This window comes from Thamnophis sirtalis, unplaced genomic scaffold (genome assembly GCF_051295495.1).
Source record: "Thamnophis sirtalis isolate CommonGarterSnake01/CBP01778 unplaced genomic scaffold, rThaSir2_p1.2 scaffold_4, whole genome shotgun sequence".
Lineage (NCBI taxonomy): Eukaryota > Metazoa > Chordata > Lepidosauria > Squamata > Natricidae > Thamnophis > Thamnophis sirtalis.
In genome coordinates this window covers 139,225,800-139,236,833 of record NW_028261384.1, presented here as the reverse complement: position 1 = coordinate 139,236,833, position 11,034 = coordinate 139,225,800, and positions in this window count along the sequence as shown.

Genomic DNA, 11,034 nt, shown 5'->3' with positions numbered 1-11,034 from the left:
ACTGCCGAATTGCAGTCAGCCGGCAGTCAGCAGGAGTAGCCTGCAGTACTGCACTCTGACCACTGCGCCACCACAGCTCGATCCATTTCGATGGTGGGAAATGGCGCAACAGCAATCGGCGACTTCTTCCAAGGACGCTAATATTGAAAATTCAGGGCAGATATTAGCTGCGGTAGGGAAAGGGTGGGATTCTACTAGTTCGGACAAGTTCGGCCAAACTGGTTGCGACGACGATCAGCTGGGGGAAAACCGGTTGGCTCCAACGATCAGCTCGGCCCGCCCACCCATCTGGCGCTTTACTGACCTATACCCCCTCAAAACTGATTACGCGCGTGATCACTGATTCAGTAGTGGTAGGATCCTACCATTGGATAGAGGCTAAATCATTTTATCAAGGGGCAAAATATCTCAATAAGCAAAGACAGGTTTGTGCGTGTCAATTCCTAGTTGGTCAATTACATTGCAGTCGTCAATTTCCCCCCCTCCCTGTTGAAATTGACTAAAAAAACCAACACGCTTTCCCATTCTCAGGGTGTCAACTCCTAAAGTTGTCATGGTGAAGGAAGGGAGGGAGGAGCGCATTCCACGCATACTCTCGCATACTCTCGGCTAGAGTCGGATCTCAGATTACTGCAGTAGGCTTCGGAGGGGTGCACCTCATTGGGGAATGTGATTTATGACACAGACTGAAGTTCAGCCATAATTCAAACAAAGCTCAGATCTGACTGCAAAAAGGCCTTGCCTAACGGTGCTCCTAATAAATGACTGGTTTTGCATTGAAACTTGGCTCGATACTCATGAATCAATTCGGTCATTTTTAGGAAACCTGACAGACAGTCTGAGCTTCGTTTGAATTATAGCTGATCTTATTTCCCTTTCAGCTTCCAATGAATACCTGGAACATCTGGAAGTTTTGGGGTTGATCAAGTGTGTGCACTCCCCTCTCCTTGGTCCGTTGGTGGGAGAAGTCAGGCAGCAGTGTTATGGCAGGCGAAGTCGGATTAACAATGGCGTGGCGGGTGAGTTAAGGAGTGACTGGGTGGGAAGGGGTGGAGAAGGGGCAGGGCCAGCCAGTGGTACGATTTACCGGTTCTCCGAACGGCGCAAAATCGGAACAATCGGTTCGCCTGAACCAGCTGAATCCCACCCTTACATTGACCCCCAAACCAACGGAGGGTTCCGGATGGTTCCTCCACTTTAAAACCTGTGTTGCGACACAGCCGATGTGTCCCAAGCGACTTTATGCTGAGTCAGGGAAGAAAGCATTTGATAGGATGCTGAGTCACTTTTCGGTCTGGATGCAACCTGTTTTCGGCACGTTGGTTCCTCTCTCGGAAAATTGAAACTGCTTTCTTCGCCAAACAGGAAAAAATATAAATATATTTTGGTGAGGGCCTGTGTCATGCTTCTCTGCCCGGACACTAAAATAGAAACAACTGAGAACATTGGAAAAAAACAATAATTGAGATTATCTCACCCTTTTAATAATCTCTTAGAATGGGGACCCCACTCTATTTTTATGACTTCAATGGAAATCAACGCCGAGGATTGAAGTTGCTGGATGGAAAATCCTGAGCTTTGCTCAGCTCGTCATATTAAAAAACCTCAACATTTATTTTTTGGGCCTCTTTAATGATTCAATTATTTTATTTGTTCGTAACACACCCGAATTATTTTGATATGAACACAAGGCGGGGAATATATTCGATGCACTTTCTTATTTTCCCCACGACAAGAAACCTGTGAGATAGAGGGGCTGGTCCAAAGTCACCCAGTTTATATGTCTAAGGTGGGACTAGAACTCACCGTCTCCTGGTGATTGGCCCAAAGTCACCCAACCAGCTTTCCTGCCTAAGGTGGGACTAGAATTCACAGTCTCCTGGTGATTGGCCCAAAGTCACCCAACCAGTTTTCCTCCCTAAGGTGGGACTAGAACTCACGGTCGCCTGGTGATTGGCCCAAAGTCACCCAGCCAGCTTTCTTGCCTAAGGTGGGACTAGAACTCACGGTCTCCTGGTGATTGGCCCAAAGTCACCCAGCCAGCTTTCCTGCCTAAGGTGGGTCTAGAATTCACCGTCTCCTGGTGATTGGCCCAAAGTCACCCAACCAGCTTTCCTCCCTAAGGTGGGACTAGAATTCACCGTCTCCTGGTGATTGGCCCAAAGTCACCCAACCAGCTTTCCTGCCTAAGGTGGGACTAGAATTCACAGTCTCCTGGTGATTGGCCCAAAGTCACCCAGCCAGCTTTCCTGCCTAAGGTGGGACTAGAATTCACCGTCTCCTGGTGATTGGCCCAAAGTCACCCAACCAGCTTTCCTGCCTAAGGCGGGACTAGAGCTCACGGTCTCCTGGTGATTGGCCCAAAGTCACCCAGCCAGCTTTCCTGCCTAAGATGGGACTAGAATTCTCCATTCCTGGTGATTGGCCCAAAGTCACCCAGCCAGCTTTCCTGCCTAAGGTGGGACTAGAATTCACCGTCTCCTGGTGATTGGCCCAAAGTCACCCAGCCAGCTTTCCTGCCTAAGGTGGGACTAGAATTCTCCGTCGCCTGGTGATTGGCCCAAAGTCACCCAGCCAGCTTTTTTGCCTAAGGTGGGACTAGAACTCACGGTCTCCTGGTGATTGGCCCAAAGTCACCCAGCCAGCTTTCCTGCCTAAGGTGGGTCTAGAATTCACCGTCTCCTGGTGATTGGCCCAAAGTCACCCAACCAGCTTTCCTCCCTAAGGTGGGACTAGAATTCACCGTCTCCTGGTGATTGGCCCAAAGTCACCCAACCAGCTTTCCTGCCTAAGGTGGGACTAGAATTCACAGTCTCCTGGTGATTGGCCCAAAGTCACCCAGCCAGCTTTCCTGCCTAAGGTGGGACTAGAATTCACCGTCTCCTGGTGATTGGCCCAAAGTCACCCAGCCAGCTTTCCTGCCTAAGGTGGGACTAGAATTCACCGTCTCCTGGTGATTGGCCCAAAGTCACCCAACCAGCTTTCCTGCCTAAGGCGGGACTAGAGCTCACGGTCTCCTGGTGATTGGCCCAAAGTCACCCAGCCAGCTTTCCTGCCTAAGATGGGACTAGAATTCTCCATTCCTGGTGATTGGCCCAAAGTCACCCAGCCAGCTTTCCTGCCTAAGATGGGACTAGAATTCTCCGTCTCCTGGTGATTGGCCCAAAGTCACCCAGCCAGCTTTCATGCCTAAGGCGGGACTAGAATTCACCGTCTCCTGGTGATTGGCCCAAAGTCACCCAGCCAGCTTTCCTGCCTAAGGCGGGACTAGAATTCACCGTCTCCTGGTGATTGGCCCAAAGTCACCCAGCCAGCTTTCCTGCCTAAGGTGGGACTAGAATTCTCCGTCTCCTGGTGATTGGCCCAAAGTCACCCAGCCAGCTTTCATGCCTAAGGCGGGACTAGAATTCACCGTCTCCTGGTGATTGGCCCAAAGTCACCCAGCCAGCTTTCCTGCCTAAGGCGGGACTAGAATTCACCGTCTCCTGGTGATTGGCCCAAAGTCACCCAGCCAGCTTTCTTGCCTAATGTGGGACTAAAATTCTCCGTCTCCTGGTGATTGGCCCAAAGTCACCCAACCAGCTTTCCTCCCTAAGGTGGGACTAGAATTCACCGTCTCCTGGTGATTGGCCCAAAGTCACCCAACCAGTTTTCCTCCCTAAGGTGGGAGTAGAACTCAGCATCTCCTGGTGATTGGCCCAAAGTCACCCAGCCAGCTTTCCTGCTGGAGGCGGGACTAGAATTCACCGTCTCCTGGTGATTGGCCCAAAGTCACCCAGCCAGCTTTCCTGCCTAAGGTGGGACTAGAATTCACCGTCTCCTGGTGATTGGCCCAAAGTCACCCAGCCAGCTTTCCTGCCTAAGGTGGGTCTAGAATTCACCGTCTCCTGGTGATTGGCCCAAAGTCACCCAGCCAGCTTTCATGCCTAAGGCGGGACTAGAATTCACCGTCTCCTGGTGATTGGCCCAAAGTCACCCATTCAGCTTTCCGGCCTATGGTGGGACTAGAATTCACCGTCTCCTGGTGATTGGCCCAAAGTCACCCAGCCAGCTTTCATGCCTAAGGCGGGACTAGAATTCACCGTCTCCTGGTGATTGGCCCAAAGTCACCCAGCCAGCTTTCCTGCCTAAGGTGGGTCTAGAATTCACCGTCTCCTGGTGATTGGCCCAAAGTCACCCAGCCAGCTTTCATGCCTAAGGCGGGACTAGAATTCACCGTCTCCTGGTGATTGGCCCAAAGTCACCCAGCCAGCTTTCCTGCCTAAGGTGGGACTAGAATTCACCGTCTCCTGGTGATTGGCCCAAAGTCACCCAGCCAGCTTTCATGCCTAAGGCGGGACTAGAATTCACCGTCTCCTGGTGATTGGCCCAAAGTCACCCAGCCAGCTTTCCTGCCTAAGGTGGGACTAGAACTCACCGTCTTTTGGTGATTGGCCCAAAGTCACCCAGCCAGCTTTCCTGCCTAAGGTGGGACTAGAATTCACCGTCTCCTGGTGATTGGCCCAAAGTCACCCAGCCAGCTTTCCTGCCTAAGGTGGGACTAGAACTCACCGTCTTTTGGTGATTGGCCCAAAGTCACCCAGCCAGCTTTCCTGCCTAAGGTGGGACTAGAATTCACCGTCTCCTGGTGATTGGCCCAAAGTCACCCAGCCAGCTTTCCTGCCTAAGGTGGGACTAGAATTCTCCGTCTCCTGGTGATTGGCCCAAAGTCACCCAGCCAGCTTTCCTGCCTAAGGTGGGACTAGAATTCACCGTCTCCTGGTGATTGGCCCAAAGTCACCAACCAGCTTTCCTGCTGAAGGCGGGACTAGAATTCACTGTCTCCTGGTGATTGGCCCAAAGTCACCAACCAGCTTTCCTGCCTAAGGTGGGACTACAACTCCCTGTCTCCTGGTGATTGGCCCAAAATCACCAACCAGCTTTCCTGCCTAAGGTGGGACTAGAATTCACCGTCTCCTGGTGATTGGTCCAAAGTCACCCAGCCAGCTTCCTTGCCTAATGTGGGACTAGAATTCTCCGTCTCCTGGTGATTGGCCCAAAGTCACCCATCTCAGCCTCCAGGCGCTGGCACCTGGCCTTGCACTCCCGCAGGTCTTCCCTCTGCTTTGAAAGCCCATGCTCCTAGTCCTCAGTGAGGTCCTTCTGCTGAGCCTCCTTCTCAACCAGATCCAATTTGAACTGAGCTGTTTTGCCAACTCTTTCTCCTGGGGGGCTGCTTAGCTCCGGCAACGCCTTCCGGTTGGGGCCCTAAGGAGCCCCGGCGGGCAGGCGAGGAGTGGAGTGGAGGGGGCCGATAGAGACCGGTGAGGTGCCCCTCGATGTGAGTGACATGAAGTTGGCCATGCCCACCCAGTCACATGACCACCTGGCCACGCCCACCCATCCACCCAGTCATTAGGCAGAACATATTAGTGGTCTGCGGGATTTAAAATTATGAATTTAGTGGCCCCTGAGGTCCAAAAGGTTGGGGGGAGCTGTTTTATCTTTTGTTGTGTTGTGTTATGTTGTGTTACGTTTTGTTATGTTATATTAATGTAGATCCCTAGTTCTCTAACACACCTGGTTTAGAATGTTGTGTGAATGCATCCAACATAAACCTTGTTTGTGGTTTGCTCCCCTTAATCATTAATTAATAATAATAATTAATTTTTCCCCTTAATCAAGGCTTGAAAATATTTAAACCCAGACAACTTCCAGAGCTCGACAGGTCAAGCAATTCTTGTAAATATAGAATGTTTTTTCTCAAATGCTGATTGGCTACGTGGGGGGGTCAAATCCCACCTTCTACTCTTGATCTGGCCAACGGGGAACGTTTCTTCGCCGCCAGGCTGCAATGGCTGGATAAACCAGTGAAGTGTTTCTCAACCGTGGCTCCTTTAAGACAGGTGGACTTCAACTCCCAGAATTCCTGGCTGGGGAATTCTGGGAGTTGAAGTCCTCCCATCTTCTGGGAGTTGAAGTCCTCCCATCTTCAAGTTTCTTCTCAGGATATGAAACACTGCCGGAGCGGATCGGGAAGATGTTCGGCCTCCATTCCTCAAGTGACCTTGAACCCTGCAATTCCCTTACATGCCCAGTAGGGGGCAACGATACCCCTTGTGCCTCCTTGCTGCCGTCTAGTGGCCATCGAGAATATCGCAGCCGTGTTTTGACACTCTTAATCCGTCTCTTTTCAATCTCCCGGTCTATTTCACCATGCTAGGCAAGGCTTCATTTTGGTGTTCCTACCCAGAAATTAAGGCCACCTAACCCGTCGAGACATAGACGGACCCCGGCTGGGAGAGTCTGGAACTTGGCAAACCCGCGTGGCCTCCTCACCCCCCCTCTCCCCTCTCCGCGCTCCCACCCCGCCTGCTTTTCAGGTGCCAAGAAGGAGCAGAGGGTGGAACGACACCTGATAAATGGGCCATAAAAATATCTGAGCCGGTTATAAGCCGATTAAAGCATAATTGTCACCTGGAACAAAGGATCAGGGGGGGTTAGGGGGCAAAAAAAGGGGGGGTGCGAAATGACTCCCCCACCCCATCCTTGACCAGATGGCCAGGATCCTAGCTCTCTGTCTCTGGAACCGGGACACCCTCCCCACCCCTCTGCTTCTCGGGACCCCACCCAAAATGAACACCCAGCCGCCAGGTGCCCAAATCCGTTCTGTCTTCTGCCTAATCCTGTGGCAAGTGACACTTTTAATGAGCTTTGAACCCAAGCTGATTTGCGCGCTCTCTCTCTGTCTCTCTCTGTCTTTCTCTCTCTCTCTCTCTCCCTTGACCCCCCCACCCCACCCCGTTTTTAATCCTTGGCACAAACAAACAGGTAGATTAAGGGGTGTGGAGAGAGGGGTGGAGGGGGGAGAAGAGAGACATTTAATGAGATTCTGCAGAGGAAGGATGGAGTCTGTTCATCTGCACCTCCGTAACTGTCTGGTTTGGCTCTGCAACCCAACAAGACAGACACGGATAATTAGAACTGCAGGAAAAAAAAATTATGGACAACTGGCCTCCTGTTGAGGACCTGGACACTGCACGAGTCAAAAAGAGGGTTGTAAAAATATCTACAGACCCCCTCGAATCCTGGACATCAATTGTTTCAACTCCTACCCTCAAAGCAACGCTGTAGGGCACTGCACACCAAGACAACTAGACACAAGGACAGTTTCCCCCCCCCCCGAACGCCATCACTCTGCTAAACAAATAACCCCCTCCCCACTGGTCAAACCATTGACTGAGGCCGCATTGCTATTACTACTAGTCTTCCCATGGTTCCCGTCACCCATCTCCTCCCACTAAGGACTGCAGGACTGGGACTTCGCGGCTTGTATCCTTACGATGGATATGGATATTGATGGCTTATTTGTATCCTAGGATTATCATTAAGTGTTGCACCTTGTGGTTATTGATGAATGTGTCTTCCCATTTTAGGTACACTGAGAGCATATGAACCAGAGACAAATTCCTTGTGTGGCCAATCACCCGTGGCCAATAAAGAATTCAATTCTATTCATTTCTATATTCTATATTCTATATTCTATATTCTATATTCTATATTCTATATTCTATATTCTATATTCTATATTCTATATTCTATATTCTATATTCTATATTCTATATTCTATATTCTATATTCTATATTCTATATTCTATATTCTATATTCTATATTCTATATTCCATATCCCATATCCCATATCCCATATTCCATATTCTATATATTCTATATTCTATTCATTCTTTCTATTCATTTCTATTCTATTCCTATATTCTATATTCTATTCTAGTCCTATATTCTATATTCTATATTCTATATTCTATATTCTATATTCTATATTCTATTATATTATATTCTATATTCTATATTCGATATTCGATATTCGATATTCGATATTCGATATTCGATATTCGATATTCGATATTCGATATTCTATATTCCATATTCCATATCCCATATCCCATATTCCATATCCTATATTCTATATTCTATTCTAGTCCTATATTCTATATTCTATATTCTATATTCCATATCCCATATCCCATATCCCATATCATATATCCCATATCCCATATCCCATATCCCATATTCTATATTCTATATTCTATATTCTATATTCTATATTCTATATTCCATATCCCATATTCCATATTCTATATTCTATTCTATTCATTTCTATTCATTTCTATTCTATTCTATTCTATTCCTATATCTATATTCTATATTCTATATTCTATATTCTATATTCTATATTCTATATTCTATATTCTATATTCTATATTCTATATTCTATATTCTATATCCCATATCCCATATCCCATATCCCATATCCCATATCCCATATTCCATATTCCTATATTCTATATTCTATTCTAGTCCTATATTCTATATTCTATATTCTATATTCTATATTCTATATTCCATATCCCATATCCCATATCCCATATCCCATATCCCATATCCCATATCCCATATCCCATATCCCATATCCCATATTCTATATTCTATTCATTTCTATTCATTTCTATTCTATTCTATTCTATTCTATTCTATTCCTATATTCTATATTTTTGGGTTGTTTTCAGGCTGTTTTGGGGCTGTTTGGGGGCCAGTTTTCAGACTGGTTTTTGGGCAGTTTTCAGCCTGTTTTTCAGACCTTTTTCAAGCCACTTTCAGGTTGTTTTCCAGCCCTTAGCCAGCCCTTACCCAATCAGGTGCGCCTGAGCTGTTGTCGGCTGTCAATCATAAGTCGAGGACTTGCGGCTGGTCTTAAGTCGAGGACTCAGCAGTTTTTCAGGCTGCTTTTTTGGGGCCTGAAAACAGCCCCCCAAACGGCCTGAAAATGACCCCAAAAAAGGGCTCAAAAGCGGCCTGAAAAATGGCTTGTTTTTTAAACCCCAAGAGCAGTTGGCGACGGAGCCCGTATGTCCACACAGAAGACTCAGCATGCCACCTCTGGCACCTGTGCCATAGTTTCGCCATCACGGGTGTAGGGCCTCCTGCTTGGCTGGGGGTTGGTCTAGATGACCCACAAGGCCCTTTGCAACTCCGTTATTCTATTACTCTGCTAATAAATGGTGTAGGGTTCCCTGCTTGGGAGGGGGTTGGACTAGATGACCTCCAAGGTCCCTTCCAGCTCTATTCTGATTGGTATTTTTTTTCCCCCTCCTGCATTAAAATAAAAAATAAAAAAAATAAAATCTCTGGCTGCCAACAGGATGGTAAGGTCCATTTGCACAAACCCACACCCTCGCTTGATTCCTCCTCCACCACCTTCCCGCTTTCGCTCGGTGGAGATCAAGGATCGGCTGGCCGTGATCTTGAAACGAGGAAAATAAAATAAAAAATCCCGGCTGGAAGAAACTTTGACCCAAAGCTTTGCTCCATGGTTCAACTCTTTGGACTTCTGAGTAAACACAGAGACCTTATAAAAAGGAAAAAAAAAAATCAAATTGGTTTCCTCGCCCTAAGAGATCAGGAGTCCTTCTCTGGTTCCTTTTAATTGCTTTCTTATCTCCTTCTCTCCCCTCCACTCCTAGCCTTCTTTCTCTTTCTGCTTTTTCCCCCCCCTCGCTCCTCCTGGCCAAATTTTAATCGATCCCCGGATAGAGATTGGAAATTCAACAGGGACGTTGAGACTCAGTCAATCGGAACAGAGCTGGAAGGGGCCTCGGAGGTCTTCTAGTCCAGCCCCGATCTCAGGCCGGTTTGGGGGGCATTTTCTGGCTGTTTTTTGAGGCTGTTTTCAGGCCGGTTTTGCGCCGTTTCCAGACCGTTTTTGGGCTGTTTTCTGGCTGGTTTTTTGGACTGTTTTCAGGATGTTTTTGCACCATTTCCAGACCGTTTTTGGGCTGTTTTCTGGCTGTTTTTTTGGACTGTTTTCAGGCCGTTTTTGCACCGTTTCCAGACCATTTTTGGGCTGTTTTCTGGCTGGTTTTTTGGACTGTTTTCAGGCCGTTTTTGCGCCGTTTCCAGACCATTTTTGAGCTGTTTTCTGGCTGGTTTTTTGGACTGTTTTCAGGCTGTTTTTGCGCGGTTTCCAGACTGTTTTTGGGCTGTTTTCTGGCTGGGTTTTTGGACTGTTTTCAGGCCGTTTTTGCGCTGTTTCCAGACCGTTTTTGGGCTGTTTTCCAGCTGGTTTTTTGAGCCATTTCTAGGAGGTTTTTGGGCTGGTTTTTTTGGGCTGTTTCAGGCCGTTTTGGGGGCCATTTCCAGGATGTTTTGGGGCCATTTTCCAGGCCATTTTTGGGCTGTTGTTTGAGCTGTTTTCCGGCTGTTTTTGGGCCATTTTGCAGGCCGTTTTTGGGCAGTTTGGGGGCTGTTTTCAGGCTGTTTTGGGGCCGTTTTCAGGCTGTTTTTGGTCCCTTTTCAGTCCATTTTTGGGGCCATTTTCTGGCTGTTTTTTGGGGCTGTTTTCAGGCCATTTTTGGGCTGTTTCCAGGCAGTTTGGTGGTTCGAATCCCTAGTGCCGCGTAACGGAGTGATATATGGAGTGATAAACCTCCGAGTGGCCTCAATGACTCTCAGAGAGAGTACTAACGACCAGAGGACTTGAAGGAATATAAATCCTTCTATCCTCCTGCATAAGGGGCGCGGTGGCTTAGTGGCTAAGATGCTGAGCTTGTCGATCAGAAAGGTCGGCTGTTCGGCAGTTCGAATCCTTAGCGTCGCATAACGGAGGGAGCTCCCGTGACTTGTCCCAGCTTCTGCCAACCTAGCAGTTCGAAAAGCATGTAAAAATGCAAGTAGAAAAATAGGCGCCACCTTTGGTGGGAAGGGAACAGCGTTCCGTGCGTCTTCGGCATTTAGTCATGCCGGCCACATGACCACGGAGACGTCTTTGGACAGCGCTGGCTCTTCGGCTTTGAAAGGGATGAGCACCACCCCCTAGAGTCGGGAACGACAAGCACATATGTGTGTGGGGAACTGTTACCTTCACCTTAAGCCATGAAAAGTAGCCGCAGGGAAGTTCTGCTAGTCCAACCCGCTCCCGAAGCAGGACACCCTACATAGGAAGTCCTCAACTTACGACAGCTTCATTTAGCGACCGTTCA